Genomic DNA, 19,999 nt, shown 5'->3' with positions numbered 1-19,999 from the left:
GGTACCATGGCTTATGTTCTTGTACTTTCACCGCAGTAGCTGTGCTGTGAGTTACTGGGAAGGGTCAGTTGAATTTGCTGTCCTTCCAGGTACGGATGAAGTTATTTGTGTACACTAGAGTTCCAACTGGCAAAGGTGGTCTTTGGTTATCTGCTGGAAGTGCGTTGGCACGCTGATCTGCTGCCTGGGTGACCTGTTTAGGGAAGAACTTTGCGGCTTTTGTTAGCTGTGCAATATAGTCAGACATTTCAGTTTGAACAACTTCAGGTGCACTTTCGGTTTGCAACTTGTGTCTATTTGGGGGCACAAATGTACTCATCAGCCTCCCAGTCACTATTTGGTGTGGGGTCAAATGGTGATCTGACCCTGGGCTATTTCTGAGAGCAAATAATTCTAATGGGAGACAGTACAACCAGTTCTTTTTCAAGGTGACACACAGTTTACTCCATTTGTTCTTGCGGAGGCCATTAAGGCGCTCCACAATACCATTACTTTGAGGGAGATAAGCTGATGAGAGCCTGTGTGTTATTCCTAGCAAGGTGGTAAGATGGGAAAAGAGGTTATTCACAAAGTGTGTGCCATTGTCGGATCTGATCCCTTCGGGAATTTCCCATCTCGGTATAACCTCACAGATTAGAAAAGTGGCAGCAGACTTGGCATCACAGTGCACACAAGTGCCTGCTTCGATCCACCTTGAAAATGGACAGACTACAACTGAGATACAGGTAACGGTTGCATCTGTCAATCATATCAACAATGTGCAACTAGAAGGGTCCTTGTGGTAGGGGTATTGTAGAAGCTATTACCTTGAAGGTGAGATTTGGGGAGTACTGCTGACACACGGTGCATGTGTATAAGTACATTGTGATCATCTCATGTAAGTTGGGAACAAACCAATCCTGGCTTATCTGGAGGGACATGTTGTCTCTGGCAGTGTGTGATGGAAAATGTTGCTGGTTCAAGGCTATAAGTAGTAGCGCTTGGGGCATGACAGGCTTCCCTGTGGATATCTGTCTGTATATTAAATCTGTACCTGTCTGTGTGCATCCCCTAGATTTCCACAACTGCTTTTCATGGTCTGGAGCATTTTCCTGTATCTCTCTTAGATGTAGGTGAGCTGTTTCTGTATAATGCCTAGAAGGGTCCAGGGGATCATAAGATGCATCTGTGTCGCTAGCTGCTGTGTCAGTCGTTAATAGAATTGTGGCAGGTACATTGGTTAGGGGGAGTTTGCCGGCTTCCTAGGCTGCCCAATCAGCCAAGGCATTTCCACGGGACACAAAGTCTTGAGAATTGGTGTGAGCAGCGCATTTTACTACAGCGGCTGCATGTGGTAGAGCTAGAGCTACAATCAGGTCTTTTAAAAGAGGGCGATGCATGACAGGGCTTCCATCGGATTTCAGGAATCCCCGTCTGCTCCACCGCATAATGCTGGAATGCACTGTTGTTGTGACGTAGGTGGAATCCAAATACACTGTAATTGTTTCACCTTCACCCTGTTTAAGGGCTGCCACCAGTGCTACTAGCTCAGCAGCTTGAGCAGAATAATGGGATGGCAAAGTTATCTGCAAAGTATCTGAAGAATCATACTGCATAGATCTGACCACTGCTGCCCCTGTATGTCGTATTCCTGTGTCCTGCTCTAGTGGAAGATCCATCTACAAAATATACAACGCTACCTGGAATGGGGCCTTCTCTTGCTTGGTTACACTCATCTGGAATATATGTTGCACAGTCATGGGGGTCACTATCTTCACCTTCAATAGGGGATGCAAAGAAAGTAGCAGGGTTGACTGTATGACACTTGACTACCTTGAGAGATGGTAGTGATAAAATTATCTCATAGCCTCATACTCTGTTTTGTTAGTGTCGTCTTAGCCTTCTAAATTATTGCAAACACTGCATGTTCTGCACACAGCATCAGAGGTGAACCCATGACAATGTGGGCGCTTTTCTCAACCGCAAAGGCTGCTGTTGCCAAGGCTTGCTCGCAGGGGTAATTGCCTTTCATAACAGGATCAAGTAGGCCACTAAAGTACCCAATTGGTTTGTGGCCTAAAGGATACTTTTGGGTGAGGTCAGCCGTCATCACCTGTCCATTACAGTGGCAAAAAAGGAAAAACTCTTTAGTGTAGTCTGGTGTTCCTAACACTGGTGCATTCGTTATCTGTCTTTAATTTGTGAAATGTTTCTTGCATTTTCTGCAGTCCATGTTATTCTGTCTTTCTGTGTCTTTGCCTGTTTGATGGCTGCGAGCAAAGGGACTATCAGGGTTCTATAGTCAAAAACCCATTGTCTGAAATAGTTGCATCGGCCCAAATATTTTTGCATTCCCTTTACTGTCTCAGGCTGTCATCTGTCTAATTAATGCTGCTCTTTCAGGTGTAACTCGGCGACCTGAGGCCGATAGCAATTGTCCCAAATAATGGACTTCTTCCTGGCAATATTGTAATTTGTCTCTGTCTACTTTGTAGCCTTGTTGGGCGAGGGTGAAAAGCAGAGACAGTGTCTTTTCTGCACTGTTCTTCTGTGGCACTACAAATTAGTAAGTCATCGACATACTGCAGTATTGTGCTGTCACTTTGAAAATTTGAGAGGTTATTCTTGACTGCTCTGTTGAAGACACTAGGGGACTCACAGTACCCCTGAAGTAAACGAGAATGGAGGTACTGGAAGCCACGAAATGTGAATGCAGTCAAATATTGACTATCTGGGTGTAGTAGAATGCTAAAGAATGCATTTTTCAAGTCTATGATTGAGAAGTACTTGGCATCTTTGGGTCCGATAGTCAGGATAACGGAAGGGCCAGGTACTACAGGGAATTCCAGTATCACTATGTCATTAAGGGGGCCCAGGTCTTGAATCATTCGCCATGAATTACCCTTGGCCTTCCTGACAGGATAAATCTGGGTGTTGCAGGGGGATACACCTGGGTATATGACTCCCTGCTCTACCAATGCCTGTATAACTGGGGCAATGCCCTCCTCTGCTTCTTGGATAGAGGGCATTGCCTTACCCTTGGTAGTATTGCTCCTTCCTTCAAGGTTATTCTGAATAGGACTGCTGTGCAGACGAGGCCCACATCGTGGGGGCCTTTTGTCCACAAATCTGAGGGTACCTGCGCAAGGTCATTGTCCTTACTAGGACCAGAAACAGCCTTTGGTATTGCAGAGCTTGTTTCAAGCGTATTACGCAATGGAATACTGTCTTGGAAAAACTTACACTGATCTTGTGTGGTCATCAGTAAACAACTGGTCATCTGATGCATCTTACTTTTATATTGGGGTCATGAAAGATGACACAGGCCCACATTGTACAGGTGTAATCACTGGCCATCACCATCCCCCAGGTGGAAGATATCTCCACAGCTTCCACCTCCAGTATGAGATCTTTACCTGACACTTCAGAATTCAGCTTTTCTGACCAGGGGCTCTGGCGGCGGAACAGAAAGTTCCTTGGCAATTCAACTAGCTTTCCTTTTAGTTCTGGTGTTTCTGCTATGATGGTATACACTGCTCTAGTCAAGGCTGGGATGTCTATAGGCCTAGCTCTGGTTCAGTCACCATGTGGGTGGAGAGTAACCGCTGTCATGATACGTGTGCGAGACATTCCTGGTGTTGAGCAAACCATTGTCCCATCCTCCTCAAAGTGGATGGACCTGTTTAATTTTGCCATAAGATCACGTCCTAACAAGTTTGCTGGGGCCGTGGGGGAGAATAAGAGACTGCTGTTAACGTAACTCCCCCCTATCTCCATCTCCACAGGTTTGGTGAATGGAACCCTCATCACTTCCCCGGAGAACCCCTGTGTGTCCATGGATTAATTTGACAGTGGGAGTCCACTCTCACAGATACAGGACCTAGTGGCCCCAGTATCAATGAGAAAGCTGTATTCCCTGTCATTTATGACTACCGTCACAGTGGGTTCCTTGTCTGGCCTGTGAGTTATCGATAGTACTGGACACATGAGACTACTCCATGGGCACCTTCATTGAGCATATCCTCCCACATAATTTTGCTGAAAGGGGTTTCCTCCTCTGACCGTTACCCCACCTTGTAAGGCCTGGTGTACAGTGGGCTGCACTGCCTGTTGCTGCCCATACTGCATTTGGGGCACGTGTTGTTGCACCTGTTGGGGCTGGGACTGTTGTTGAGGCTGCATTTGGGGCTGTAGAAGATATATCACTTGGGGGCTCATGGCAGGCTGTGCCACAGTGCGACCAGGTGGTAACATTTGTTGACCATATATTACCCTGCCTGTTCGTTGTTCTTTTTGGTCCTACATTCTTTAATTAAATGTCCTGGCGTGTTACAGTAGTGGCATGTTTGCCCGCCCCTGAATATGTTTTGCCTATTTGTCCCAAACCTTCCTCGCACTCCTTTCCCATTCCTGCTATTAAATCTGGGGGCAAATTGTTGGGGTTGCAAAGTGGTGTTTACAGGTGGCACGCCCAAAGACACAGCGGCCATCTGGGTAGCCGCAGTGGCAGTTCCTCCCTCTGTCCTCTTTGCTAGTTTCTGTTGTACTAATTTAGCTGCTGCTTTCTCAATTGTATCTTTCTCACTAATTTCCCTGTCCTGTCTCCTTTTACGATAATGTATCATGTGAGCCTGTATCTCAGTCCATGGTTTGGCTTCTAAGGCTACTATGTTGTCTAGTTTGTCCTGCACTTCACCTGGTAATCCCTTCTTCACTATGTTATAGAACAGTATTGCATTTTGTCCAGTCACATCCCATTTCTCCCCTACCTCCTGTGTCCATTTCTCTTCCATTCTGCTTAGGAATTGTGCTGGGTCTTCATCTGGCTGCGTTGTCTGTGCCATGAGAGATCCAATGTCTGGCCTATATGGGTACATTTGTCTTAGTTGTATCCAAACAACTCCCCATACTTTGTTGGAGTGTGCCCCATCACATTTTGAATTAGTCAATGTCACGTCCTTTACTCCTGCTTTTATGAACAGTGTATCTGTTTTTATCTCCTATAAGCTTAATAAACTTTTGATGTCGTCTATTGCAAGGGGTATCCCTGCTGTGTGTTTTTCAAAAGCAGCCATCCATTTCCCGGCCCCTTCAGCAAGTGGTGGCAACTGTTTTTTAAGATTTCCTTTATCCATCTGGGGCCATGGTATGTATTGGGGCGACCCTGAACCTTTAAATATTAAGGGCAGTTGAGACAGGACCGTGTCCCTATGTCCAGTAGGGTGACGTGAGTCATACTGTCTGGCATATCTTTGCCATATTCGCAGGTTGTCCTTCATATAAGGATAATCCCACTCAGTATCCCCAATGCCGTGAAGGATGCACATCTCCGCATTTGCCATGTCTCGTGGCTCAAAAGAACCATCTTGTGACCATGGTGTCATTGTGGTGTTAGTCCCTCTGTCCAACCTGCTAGATTGTCAGTAAAAGGGACAACATTGTACTAACTCTGTTCTTGTTGAGCCACTTTTTCATTGGGTGCCAGGTCCCTGCCTGGGCACACAGGGAGTAGGCGTGCTGTGTCTTTTCTCAATGTCATTCTTCCCGTCATGTTAAATGCCCCCTGCTTCTCATAAGGGCGTGCATGAATTCCATCAAATCTCAATCTGTTTAACTCTCGCTGTCTCCTCTGTAAGGCCTCAGCACCCCTGTTGGTGTCTCCCCCTCACAGGCAAATCGTGACTGTTCTCTATCATAGGCATTAATGATGGACATTCTTTTAACATGCTCTGTAACGCCCCATCTGAACCTATGTAGGATCTGTCTGACCTCATGTCTTCTTCACCTAAGAGGTTATGTGCACGGAGCAAGTCCTCCGAGCTTTGGTGTGCCATCATTTGTGACCTGTCTAGTGTCTTCCGATGCCACAAGGGCACCTCCTCTTTTTCCCCAGGTTGTTCTTGTGTCCATCTGTCCATTTTCCCTTATCTTGACCCACTTGTTATCGCCATCCTTCTCTATCAGCCTCCAGCGTTCTGCAGGAGGTATTTTTGGTGTAAAGGCTAACTTTCCTATCCTCCTCTCACTCTCGGGGCTTGAATTCCTTGGACCGCTGACTATTTTCCTAGTTACACCTCCTCTCTGTGTGTCCTTTGAATCTAATTTTGGGTGCTGACCTTCACTTTTATATTTCTCGGTAGGTGCAGTTTCATCTTCTAAATGAAGTGTAAAGGTAGCATCCACTGTTCCTACATATTTATTGTTATCTCCTCCTGACATCTACGAAGGTGTGCTAGCCATTCTTGGAGGTGGCGTTAGCCAGACATAATCACTGTGTTTGGAAGATGATTCTGATGGTGGGCTACAATCAGAATCTGAATATCCTACAGCAGGCAGATGGGAGGTGTGTTTGATGTATTAGCCTGCATTGTATACATGCCCTGTACCTATGCAATGTTTAAACTTGCATGTGCCTCGGTACGGGGGTGGAGGAGCTGAAGGAGAGGACTGGTGCCTAATCTCATCCTCCTTTTCGTGTGTTTCACAAAATACCTTCCACTGATCTAAGATGATCTTCCTTTTTTCTAATTTCTTCCCATTATATTTGCTTTGTAAAAGGGTGGCTATATGATCTAACATTATGTTGTCAAATGAGCGACATTCAGGCCATGCATGTTCAAATTTTGATGTTGCCTTATGCCACTCCTTACAATATTTCTCTATTTTGTTCTTGTCACCAGGGAACACCTTGACCATGTGTTCTAAAGGGGTCCCCATTATTTATGTGGTGCACTTGGCCCCTGTTTAGTCTTATTTTTTAGGCGTAACTGTTATAAATGTTCACTCTTCCTAATGATATTACTTATTTTCAGTTCTATTATACTTTCCACCTGATACCCTTATCTACCTCGTGGGGTATTCTGGTAGATTTAATTCAGGCTTTTTCACCTTGTACTCACATAGGTGATGAGTTAATTTCTTGAGGGGCCTTCGGGGGTGTGTCTCACAGTGGGGTGAACCACTGCAATAGGTTTTGTAGAATTCAAAACCACTTCCAATATCTTAAGTGTGGAAAGGTCCTGTTCAGAATCGCCTGCAAGAAAATTAAGGACGTCCCTATCAAGTCTATCTGTTATTTCTTCTATGGTATGTGTATCTTGATAATAGCTATTTAGGTCCTCATCTATACTATTTGATAGTTCTTCTAGGCTCCAATCTGGAGGCCCTAAGGTTTGACTATAGGGATAATAATTGATAGCATCAGTATTTGTAGTGGGGTTCATGAGATTGCTGTACGCTACTCTTAATCACTGTAATGTGGAGATCTGAAAGAAACACGTTAGTTAGATTCCTCACCTTAGAATATCCCCAGGCGTCAGACTGGATCCGGAAGATTTTTCGTCAGCAATACCCCTTGCGCGTCGCTAGGCGTCGTCTGCGGCTCCGCGTCCGTCGTCGGCGTCGTGCGCCGGGATGACGTCGTCGGAGTACTTAGACGCCGCCCTCGCGCGCTGACGTCAGTTCTTCTTTTTTCCGCGCCAGTAAGCGCAGATCCGGGAGAGCTACCCCTTTTAGTCTTTTTTGACTAAATCTTTTTTGATCATTTTTGATCCTTGTCTGTCGACATCTGGTGCCGGTAGGATGCCTGGGTTCAAGGCTTGCGAGGATTGTCATCGACTGATGTCGGTGACCGATCACCACCGCCGGTGCCTCTACTGCTTAGGCCCCGACCACGACGCGGAGTCGTGCAACGACTGTCAGGCCCTGACTTCGAAGGCTAGGCGGGAGCGGTCCCGCAAGCTTCTCGAGCTTCGCCACTCGGCTCCGCGTCGTGCGCGATCCCGGTCCAGGAGGAGGTCCAAGGATCGCTCGCGGAGCCCTAGCCGACGCCATCGCTCGTCCGGCTCCAAGTCGTCGGGTAAGTCCAAACGCTCAAAGAAGTCCAAGAGGCGACATCGCTCTTCGGACTCCCCTCGCCGGTCGCGCGACTCGGCCGAGGGTCAGGGTGGTTCCACCCCCGCGGCTCCGGCGGAGCCGCAGGTGCCGCGTCCGCCCCCATACCTTCCGGTCCCTGGGGCTGACGCGGCGCCGGCGGAGATCAGTGCCTTCCTCTCGGCCATGAGGAGCCTGGCCCCGCCGTCGACGCCCGCTGGCGCGCCTTCGGGCCCCGCGGACTCGACTGGGCGACCTCGCGTGCCGGCGGCTCCGGCCCCGGCGCCGTCGACGACTCCGGTCTCGACGCCGCAGGTCCCCGCGGGGCCCATGCCTGGGCCCCAGTCGACGCCGGTTGACCTAGTCACTCCTCCACCGGCGCCGACGCCTGAACCACCGACGCCGTCACCGGCGCCGCCGACGCCTTTGACGCCGACACCCCAGTTTAGCCCTCATCCGGACCCGGCGCCGGCACGGCGTCGACCGACGCCGCATCCGACGCCGCTTGAGTCCTACCATCTCTACAATCCGGTTCCGATCATTCCTCCTGTTTATCAGGAATCGGAAGAAGGGGGCGACTGGGAGGGGTTCGAGGACCCTCTGGCTGTTCAGTCACAGCTTTCTCAGGACTGGGCAGATGAACTGGGGGAGGCCAGTGGGTTGGACACCTCGCCAGACACTGGATTCACTTCTCCTCCGACCGTGGCTTCGGAGGAGGGTGCAGCATTTTCTGTGGTGCTGCGCAAGGCGGCCGAGGCCCTTGGGCTCGAGTTGCCTGCCGTGGCTGTGAGGACTAACATCCTCACTGAGGTGCTTCAAACCTCAGCAAGCTCCACTGAGCCTCTGCTGCCGTTCAACGAGGCCCTCACTGACGTTCTGCAGGGCACCTGGTCCAAGCCCTCCACAGTTCCTCCTGTGGATAGGAACGTTGCCAGGCGCCACCGCCCTGCTCCGGGCGACCCCAGTTTCCTGTCCCAACACCCCACCCCCGAGAGTCTGGTTATCCAGGCCTCTACCTCCCAATCCTCCTTCCCGACCGCTCCGCCGGACCGGGATTCCAAGAGACTCGAGCAGTTTGGCAAGAAACTGTTTTCGTCCCTTAGTTTGGGCCTGCGGTCCTTAAATACCGCCTGTCTCTTGGACCGTTATTCCCATTCCCTGTGGGATACGGTGGAGGACGTGCTGCCCCTGTGTCCGGAGGAGGTCCGGACGCGTCTTACCCAGGCTTTGGCCGATGGGAGGGATGCAGCACGGCACGCCATACGATGTGGGCTTGACACCACGGACTCGCTGGGTCGGGCGATTTCATCCACGGTGGCGCTCCGCCGCCACGCCTGGATGCGGTCCACGTCATTTTCCGGGGATGTCCAGACCACCCTCATGGACATGCCCTTTGATGGCACTCGCCTGTTTGGTGAGAAGGCGGACAGTGCGCTGAACCGCTTTAAGGACTCCCGGGCTACGGCCAAGTCCTTGGGCCTCTCGGCTCCGCGGGCGCACACCTCCGCTTTTCGCCCCTTTCGTGGCCAAGGAAGGGGCGCCTCCTCACGTCCGCAAAGCCACCAGCCGCAGAACCAACCTGCGCGCGGTCGCGGACGTGGCTTCCGCCGTGGCGGAAATGGAGGCCGACGTGGTCAGCCCACTTCCACCCCTGCAGCATCCGCCTCGAAGCCCTCCTAGTCCGAGCTTTCAGGCCCATACCACGCCAGTGGGCGGCAGAGTTCGCCATCACCTGCTCCACTGGCGGTCCATAACATCGGACAGGTGGGTGCTGCAAATCGTCCGAAGGGGCTACTCCCTCCCCTTCGAGACGACCCCTCCAGCCATGCCACCGCAGCACCACCGTATCTCGGGGGATCATTTGCATCTTCTCCGCGAGGAAGTTTCGGCTCTCTTGGCCAAGGGGGCCGTCGAGCGCGTTCCGAGTCCAGAAGTAGGTCGTGGTTGTTATTCCCACTACTTTCTGGTTCCCAAGAAGGGCAAGGGGGGCCTACGCCCTATCTTGGACCTCCGGAACGTCAATGCCTTCCTCCGAAAGGAAAGGTTCAAGATGCTAACGTTGGCTCAGGTTTTAGCTGCCCTAGACCCTGGAGACTGGATGGTAGCGTTGGACTTGCAGGACGCATATTTCCATATCCCCGTCCTGCCGGCCCACCGGCGTTACCTGCGGTTCACGGTGGGCCAAGAGCACTTTCAGTTTACCGTGCTCCCCTTCGGCCTCACCAGTGCCCCTCGGGTGTTCACGAAAGTGATGGCGGTGGTCGCAGCTCATCTGCGCAGATCAGGGGTTCCAGTCTTCCCCTATCTCGACGACTGGTTGTTGAAGGCGGGCTCGCCCCAGGCAGTCGTCTCCCACCTCCAGACTACGGCGGATCTCCTGCATTTGCTGGGGTTTTCCATCAACGTGCCAAAGTCACACTTGAGTCCCTCTCAGAAGCTCCTCTTCATCGGAGCGGTTCTCGATTCGGCGCAGTTCCGGGTCCATCCACCGGAACAGCGGGTCCGGGATATACGGGCCCTGATTCCCATCTTTCGGCCTCTATCCCGGGTTTCGGTCAGGCTAGTGTTGCGGCTTCTGGGGCTGATGGCCTCCTGCATCCTACTAGTGCATCACGCCAGGCGGCGCATGCGGGCTCTGCAGTGGGACCTGAAGTTTCAGTGGGCCCAGCATCACGGCAACCTGTCCGACCATGTCTTGATCTCGGAGGGCACTGCACAGCAGTTGCAGTGGTGGCTCACGGACCGCGAGTGGGTCAAGGGCAAGAGCCTCTCCCTTCCCCAACCAGAGCATGTCGTAGTGACGGATGCGTCCCTCCTGGGATGGGGTGGCCATATGGGAGAGGCGGAGATCAGAGGCCTCTGGTCTCCGGCGGAGTCTCGTCTCCACATCAACCTGTTGGAGTTGAGAGCGATCCGGCTTGCACTGAAAGCCTTCCTTCCCTCTGTCAGGGGAAGTGTCGTGCAGGTGTTCACGGACAACACCACCGCCATGTGGTACTGCAACAAACAGGGCGGGGTGGGGTCGTGGACCCTTTGTCAGGAGGCTCTGCGCCTCTGGACATGGCTGGAACACCAGGGCGTCACCCTGGTGGTTCAACATCTGGCGGGCTCTCTGAACGCCAGAGCAGACGAACTCAGCCGCCGGTGCATGATGGATCACGAATGGCGTCTGCACTCCGAAGTGGCGCAAGGCCTCTTTCAGCAGTGGGGAGAGCCTTGGTTAGATCTATTCGCCACCGAGGAGAACGCGCAATGTCAGCAGTTCTGCGCGTTGGAATTTCCAAGGCGGCACTCGCTCGGCGACGCTTTTCGTCACGAGTGGAGTTGCGGTCTGTTGTACGCCTTTCCGCCTATACCACTTCTGCCCAGAGTGCTGAAGAAGATCAGGCACGACCGGGCCCAAGTCATCTTGGTGGCTCCGGATTGGGCACGAAGATACTGGTATCCCGAGCTACTCAGTCTGTTGACCGATCCCCCGATACGTCTGCCCCTTCGGGAGGATCTTCTGTCGCAGCAGCAGGGGACGGTCCTCCACCCGAACCTGTCCAGCCTCCACCTCCATGCGTGGAGATTGAGCGGCGGCAGTTGATGCCATTTGACTTGCCTCCTGAAGTCTGTGATATCATTCTGGCAGCCAGGCGTCCCTCCACAAAGTCGGTATACGCCTGCCGGTGGAACAAATTTGTGGCATGGTGCACAGCAAAGGCTGTGGATCCCCTTTCCGCCCCTCTTTCTGAGGTTCTCCTCTTCCTTCTTTCTCTGGCCCGGCAGGGCTCTGCCCTGGGCACCCTGAAAGGTTATCTTGCTGCCATCTCCGCCTTCTTGCGGCTTCCTGATCAGCCTTCTCTTTTCAAGTCCCCTGTGGTTACACGCTTTCTCAAAGGCATTACACACACGTTCCCTCCTGTCCCTTTTGTAATGCCTCAGTGGGACTTGAATCTGGTATTGACATTCCTGATGTGCGCTCCCTTCGAGCCTCTTCACAATTGCCCTCTTCGTCTTCTAACTCTAAAGACTGCTTTTCTGGTAGCCATCACCTTGGCTAGACGGGTGAGTGAGCTCCAGGCTTTATCTTCAAAGCCTCCTTTTCTATCTGTTCATCCGGACAAGGTTGTCCTTCGGCCTCGTCCCTCCTTTCTTCCTAAAGTGGTGACTCCATTTCACCTTGGGCAGTCTGTCACCTTGCCCACCTTCTTTCCGCCTCCGCATCCTTCCAAAGAGGAAGAGAGGCTCCACCGTCTGGACCCAAAACGTGCGCTCTCCTTTTATCTGGACCGCACAAAACAGTTCCGGGTGGACGACCAGCTTTTTGTTGGGTACGTGGGCGCTAAGAAGGGGAAAGCTGTGCACAAACGGACCATCTCTCGGTGGGTCGTTTTGTGTATAAAAATTTGCTATTCCTTGGCTAAAAAAGACCCTCCTGTTGGGCTGCGCGCCCATTCTACTCGGGCCACGGCGGCTACTACTGCCTTGGGACGGGGAGTCCCTTTGCAGGACATCTGTCAGGCGGCGACGTGGGCTTCGCTACACACGTTTGCCAGGCATTATTGCCTTGACAGCCAAGTCCGGAGGGATGGCTTCTTTGGCCGTTCTGTCCTCCAGGACTTTCTGGTGTGATCTTGGTTCGCAGACCCACCACCGGGGATGGTATTGCTTGGGTATCTATTCTAAGGTGAGGAATCTAACTAACGTGTTTCTTTCAGATGAACAAGTTACTTACCTTCGGTAACGATGTATCTGTAAGAAACATTAGTTAGTTAGATTCCTCACCGACCCACCCATCCTCCCCGTTCTGCGAACTGACATCTAGGGTTAAGGTTATCCTTTTCAGGCCCCTAGATTTTATTTTTGGCACCAGTGTCGGTCTTTGCATGGCTCTGCGTTCCTGGCGCGGAAGGCTATGTACAAGAACTGACGTCAGCGCGCGAGGGCGGCGTCTAAGTACTCCGACGTCATCCCGGCGCACGACGCCGACGACGGACGCGGAGCCGCAGACGACGCCTAGCGACGCGCAAGGGGTATTGCTGACGAAAAATCTTCCGGATCCAGTCTGACGCCTGGGGATATTCTAAGGTGAGGAATCTAACTAACTTATGTTTCTTACAGATACATCGTTACCGAAGGTAAGTAACTTGTTCGACACTGTCTTTGTGTTTAATCCTTTGGGACTGATCTTTTTAGTTATCTGATAGGCGTTTTACTGTCACATCAATGTATGTTGTTAGGAGACCCAGTGGTGATGTATAATCAATAGCTAGGTGCTCACAAACCTCTGACATTAAAGTGTTATCTAATGGTGTTGGGATTGCTGGCCAACCAGGGTCTGTACCGTTAGAAAGGGCCACAGGGAGACCGTTATAAAAATGCATGATTAATTTGGGAATCAGTTGTGGTTGGGTACCTGTGCGCCATTGAGATATTTGCCTAAAGAAACCATCCTTTTCCTAAAATTCTACAGTATTTCACACAATTTAGAAATCCTAAGTATAAACAGCACAAACTACAAATACTTCATACCAGGGCAAAACTACTACTATACTAGGGCAAAACCTACTACTACTGCTGCAGCTGGTCGCTTCTCCCGAACTCACAAGGAGGATATGCTTCACTGCCTGTAACTACAAACTGTGGCTTTCAGACTTAAAGTCTGAGATGACTTGAATTGTTCTGTTCTTATTCAGAATACAGTTCCAATGAACACCTGTTTTTCACCTGGTTCTTTGCCACAATGTCAGAACGTACGCTGGCTGTCCAGCTTAAAGTCCTACTCTTTCCTGACCACTTCTGGCCCTTTTAGCCAGGTCCCCTAGTACCTTCCGGACTTACCACCGGAGCTCTAGTCCTTGTTATTATGTCCGTACACAATCATGCATGCATTTCCCCACGTAGAAACATTAATAATAAAAAAAATAATACCATAAGACACATTCTACTGTCAACATGCTACCTGTGAGGTATAAGGGACGGCCTTCGCACTGTTCTCACCTTTGAAGAATGCCAACTCCCAAGCCCCACCTGTCCTAGAGAAATGGGAAGACCTTTCTAACCGGCGTCTTCTTACCTTCTTTTAGTTGCGCAAAACCATTTCCATAAGGACAGGCGGTACCCAGGGTGTGGCAAGCGCAAGAAGTGGATCTCCTGGCTTTCTCACCACGATGTTGAAGGAAAAAGATCTCTGTATGAATAACACAGGAGCAGGTTGGCAATACATTATGGTTTAATGCATTAATCAACTGGGGAGATCAGCCAGGCTCAGCAGAGACTGGAGTCTGATGTCCAACGAACAGTTCAAAAGCAGTGGCTTATATACGCTAAAACCACAAGAGAAAAAAGTTACAAGCATAGGATTTATGTCACAAATGAGTAGATTAACCTCTTCAGTGCCCCGCCCTTTCCACGCCCTGTGCCGGGCGTTTCATTAGCGGGCGGGGTTCATGACGAGATAGTCTCGTCATGGGCACAGCGCAACCGCGCTCCATGATGAGACTATCTCGTCATGGGCACTGAAGGGGTTAAAATCAGCAGTTTACAAGAATTTCCTGAAAACAAAACACATAGATATGGGGCTGGGCCACATGGCCCTCGCATCTCATATTGGTGGAAACCTCCTCGGTGGTTTTCCTGTTCTCATACGTTACTTTTTACACACATCTGTTTTCCTGTGAAGCAAGTGGTTATATTTTTGCCTAACTCTTTTTGGCCATGCTTACCGGCCCTTGACCTGTGGTTTCATCCATCATGCCTAGCATTGTGTAAGTGTGACGTGGTTTTTAACTGAAGCGACTTATGAGCAGGGGCAAGACTTGCATCTGGGCCAGTCCATCCTATGTGCGTGCTTGATATATGCATTAATAACACGATTGCAAAAGACATGATTGACACCTTCCAGCTCAGGCTCACTAACAGATGGGCTTGTGGTTTGTAGTTTTTGTAGTTCCAACATTTAAAACACTACTGGTTTCCCGAGTCTGGAAGAAGATATGATCTACGCTTCATGCAGTAGCTTATCTTTGTGACTGCAGGCCATTTCCTGACCTTTCAACAAACTGTGTGACCTGATAAGTTCAGCTAAACTCATTGTCCCTGTAACATGCATCTTCTGACCTATTTCTCATTCAGAGGCCTGGGCCTGTATTTCTACTGAGGCCTAAAGCTGCTTTTAACTTGGAACTTCTGCATAGAAGTTGCAGGCCTTAACTCTGTGTGTGTTTGCACAAAATGCATCCTCTTTTTCCCTATATCACAAGGAAGAATCTTACCTTCTTAAGACGCTGAATGTGCCTGTACTCAATCTCTTGCGTGTAGCAGTGATTGCGGTGTTTGGTGTTTGAAATACAGTGTTGAAAAAGAACCGAAATACAAACAAGACTGATGCTTTTGGATTCATCCGTTCTTAATGCTGCTCGGGCGCCATCTTGAAAGTGCACAGGAGGAATGAAAAGGGTAACTCAAGATACAGCTAGATGAATAAAGTATCCTGTGTTACCTTCCCCCCTAGAGAGCCTCCGGAAATCCTTCAAAAATTTTTAGAAGAAACAGGACGCAATCTCCTCTGGTCACTTGATTTAACAGAAGAACTCTCCCGTCAGCATGTTGTGGCAGACTTCCGCTTGTCGCCAGTGAAATAAAGTGAGACATACCTGAAAGAAGTATCTTCGTAGGTTTATTCTTGCCACATCTACAGCTCCAAGCCAACTGGACTCCACATCCTGTGATTCTGGGTAAATCACTTATTCTCCCCATGCCTACCAAAAATGAATGTGTCCTTGTGTATTGTAACTGGTGCTCATGCAAAGCGCTCCAATACCTTCGGGTCGAGTTCGCGCCATAAAAAACTGCAAAAAAAAAACCTAAAAACTGGCTAACTAGCCCTCCCTTGAAGCCCACAGTCCGATTCCTCCTTAGAACCTTCTATGACTCACAAAGGAGCGCTAGTTATAGTCCTTACCGCAGCCCCCCTGCAGAAATACGAAGACTGTGCCACTGAGTTCACTATATCTACTGTTCTCTGTGCGTGCATACAGTACCTTTTTCCAAGCGCGCACACACTCATTCATGCAATGCCGCACATCACTGCTTCACAAGAGGATAAGACTCTTTAAAATGCGAGGGCCATGATCAGTCGGTCTTTTTGTTGATGGTCAAGTGCAGTGCGCAGTTACATACTAAGCCTGGGCGGTGAACTCCGCTCCGCTCGCAGAGTTTGCGTAGTTTTCAGCGTTTTGCGGAGTTCCGAAAAACTCAACTCCGCATAGCGCTCGCATTCATCAACGTCATGTTGGCGAGGAAAATCCAACTTCCGGCGAGATTTTTCCTCATTCGCGATCGTCATCATCAAGTTGGCGAGTGCGAGTGTGGAAAATAAACCTCCCGGCGAGATTTCTCTACGCGAGGTGGAGATTTTTTCCTCGCTCGTGTTCGTCAACGTCATGTTGGCGAGCGTGAGCGAGGAAAATCCACCTCCCAGCGAGATTTTTCCTCGTTCGCGATTGTAAACATCAAATTGGTGAGCACGAGCGTGGAAAATAAACCTCCCGGTGAGATTTCTCAACACGGGCGGGTCAGGTTTCTCATTGCAAGTGGTCGCATATGCTTGCAACCGCACGCATTGAGAAGCTGCCGCTTGAGTAAAAATCTACTCGAGCGGCAGAACGGAAAGGAGCGCCTGCTTGCGCTGTGCATGTTGCCGTTCGCGATGAATGCACAGTGTGGACAAGCATCCGGCACTGAAAATCACAGCGAACTGCATTTTTCTATCGCACTCTGCTGCTTGCGGAGCTCCGCATAGCGTACAAGAGTTTTTTTTTCTCACTTCGCGGAGTTTCAGGTAGCGCAACTCCGCGAACTCCACCCAGGGTTATTACATACAACGCATGGTGGAGCAGCAGTTACAGCCCACGTGCAGATTAGTCTTGCCATGGGCCTTTTGAATATCATAAGCAGAGCCCGGATTATAGATATTTACTTTTCGTGTCTTAAGGGCGGAGGGCCTGCACGGATTCACCAGAAATGTCTCTTTTACATTTCAGTGAGTCTGCACAGTTAGTAATGTGCGCGCTGGCTCGGGCATGCCACAGGAAACAAACTGTGATTATTGTTAATGGTTTGTAAACCCTTGGTATAGTTCACCTGTTCGCATTTTAGATCGGAGGTGCTTTCTACTTACATTTTAGAACGTGCTCCACTGTACAGACTAATCCGGTTCCCCCAGTGCAGGCCAGGTTCTCTGCCCTCCCACCCCCTTGTTCCTAAGCAGTCAGTAAGCCCCCGATTGCAGTCTGCAAGAACGAAATATTGACTCCATGTGGGCCAGGGGCCAGTGGCCAGTGCCGAGATATCCAAGGGTTGGCACTGAAACGGTTTAGTGGGTGTTTTTAAAGCCAGTCTTTAAAGGGAATCTTGCCTAGTAACATAATGCACTGATGCATTTTGCTGCAAGTCCTTTTTTGGGAGAAAAGACCAACAAATAAGGACATCAATGTAAGCACTGGTAAAAACTGCCCGAGGTTTGCGTTATGTAAAAGTGCCCAAAAATAAATGTGGTGGCAGAATTGCAGTGTGCAACTGGGAAATCTAGGAGTAATCCACGTTTGACCAAAGTATGTGATACTGGGCACATAATAGTATCCTGTTTGTTCATTATCACAAATGAAAGCATTTCCAAATACTTGCATTCAGAATGTGCGCTGCACAAAAAAAATGCCATGTGTTTATTTAATAGTTGTCGCTATCACTTCTGTCCCATCGCCATCCATGTCGGGCACTCTACTTTTCCGCGGGAGCTATGAAATACACAGCTGTACTGTAAGACTCAAAGCATAGACTTCTACTGCTCTACATCTGTGTGCTTCCCTTCTCTTCCTTTAACACACTATTCGGTTACACAAGAATCACTAGGCTGAAACTGTGCAGGGTGGGCGTGCACAAGCACATGGTACAAAGCAGCATCCGAAATAGAAGGTATTGTGAAATACAGGGATGGGGCAGGCCTAGTGGGGGTAGGCGCCGCTAACAATGAAGGGACACAGCAGTCAGGGTTTCTGATGTGGGCCAAAGACCACGAGCGGTCTTGCGCCCGTTTATTTATGCCTTCGGGCGTGCCCGCCCTCCGGGTGCGTGGGTGCGTGACCTGCGTAGCAGAACGGGCCGGATGGCTCCGTTACCACATCCCTCCAATCTTTCAGATATAGAGATCACTCGCTACGGAACAGTTCGGCTCTTGCGCACACCACGCAAAGTCCCTCAGTCTCTGATTAGGGGCCGGATTCGGCCGGAGGCCATACTGCTGACTCCTGGGGACGTCTCCTCGTCCGGTCCCACAGGTTCCATTTCCACTGGGCACCACCGCACCTTCAGAGGACCCATTCTCTCGTTCTTCCACGCCAGGCGGTGGGGGCGTGCTCCGCTGTGGGCTCGCCTGCCCCCCTGGTGAGCTACCCCCTTCTCCGGCCTCCAGTTCCTCCTCCTGCGGGTCAGTCTCTGGTGGGGCCGTGGTGACTTGCTTGAACCAGGACGTGTTTCGGGTCACTGCCCGTGTTCCTCTCTGGACCGACACCATGGTGCCCTGCACCCTGACTACCTCCCACACTTCCGGTTCAAACGGGGTGCGATACTTCCAGTTTGGATAACGGTCTTTCATGATGACCTTGTCCCCCACCTAGAGACTCTTCGCCTGGGCCCTCCTAGCCCGATTGGCGTTCTCATTGGAGGTCCACCTTCTGTCTTGAGCCGCCCCTTGGTCCAGCGGTCGAGGCTGCCACACCTGACTCGCCGGGATGTTGTCTCTGGGGGCCTTCTTGAATAAGAGGTGCGCAGGCGCGCACCGAGTGGTACAGTGGGGTGTCCGGCGGTACGCGCTGAGAAACTGTGAGAGGCATTGATCCGCATCTTCCCCTTGGTCCACTCCTATCCTCAGCGCCCGGTTCATCGTGCGCATAAACCGTTCTACCTCTCCGTTGGCCTGGGGCCATTGCGGGGTGATCTTCCTGTGCCGGACTCCTCGGGCTGCCAGGTATTCTTGGAACTCTCTTCCTTGAAAAGGCGGCCCATTGTCCGACCGGACTTCCTCCGGCAGGCCCATCATGGCGAATATGCAGTCCAGTGCCGCTCTCACCTGGCTGAACGCTGTGGATGATACCACTTCCACCAACGGGAATTTGGAGTGCGAATCCACTACCACCAAGGTGTGTCGCCCGTCAGGGAAAGATCCAAAGTCCACACACAGCTTGGACCAGGGTTCTAGACACGGGTCTTCTGTGATCACCGGATGTGGTGCCGGCTCGCCCCCGGTGATGTTGCACGAGTGACAGTTGCGGACGACTTCCTCAACCATGGCATCCATCCGAGGGAACCACACTTTGCTCCGCAGCCTGGCCTTGGTCTTGGAGACGCCTTGATGCCCTTGGTGAGCCAAACGAACCACCTCTCCTTGGAGACTCCTCGGAATGACGAGTGAGGCCCCTCTCATGACAACTCCCTGTGGCCCCTCGCTGAGCTCACTCTGCGCCTTCCACACCTGCTGCCGAAAAACTCTCTCGTCTTCAGTGAGGGCTTGCACCCCATCCAGGAAGTTCCGCCAATTGCGGTTCACCAGCGTGCGCTTCACCTTGACGAGGCACTCGTCCAGCTCCGTAGCTTTGCCAATGTCTTCCAGCGTGAGTGCCACCGGGCACGCCGCTTGCGACACCATCCGGACGAACTCTTCCATGCCGCTCGCATCCGACGGATCGGGGCCCAATTGGGCTGGCCCCGGGTGTCTTGACAGAAAGTCCGCCGGGTTATTGGCCCCGGGCCGGAAGACAACCTCGAACCTGTAGGCTTGCAGCTGAACTGCCTATCTCTCGATCCGCGGTGGGCTCAGCCGTGCAGTGCCGGCGAAGAGCGGGACAAGGGGCATGTGGTCGGTGACCACCCGGAAGTCATGACCGTACAGGTAGAGATGAAAATGCTGGCAGGCCCACTTGATGGCCAGCGCCTCTCGCTCAATTTGCTCATACCGCATTTCCGTGGCCGTCAAGGCCCTGCTGGCATATGCGGTAGGGACCCACTCCCTTGCTTCCGTTTCCTGCATCAGGACTGCACCCAGCCCGACGGGGCTCGCGTCCACCACCACCTCTGTTCGCCGTTGTGGTCTGAAGTACGCCATGAC

General features: G+C 51.2%; 1 pseudogene; it reads right to left on the bottom strand.

Moving 5' to 3' along the window:
* Positions 1-3,987: 3,987 nt before the first annotated feature.
* On the bottom strand, positions 3,988-19,558 carry LOC146785975 (uncharacterized; annotated as a pseudogene).
* Between the last annotated feature and the right edge of the window lie 441 nt (positions 19,559-19,999).

The sequence above is a fragment of the Triturus cristatus genome, chromosome 11 (genome assembly GCF_964204655.1).
Source record: "Triturus cristatus chromosome 11, aTriCri1.1, whole genome shotgun sequence".
In the NCBI taxonomy this organism is placed as follows: Eukaryota; Metazoa; Chordata; class Amphibia; order Caudata; family Salamandridae; genus Triturus; species Triturus cristatus.
The sequence above is the reverse complement of the archived record's forward strand: the minus strand, read 5'-3'. Positions and strand labels throughout refer to the sequence as shown.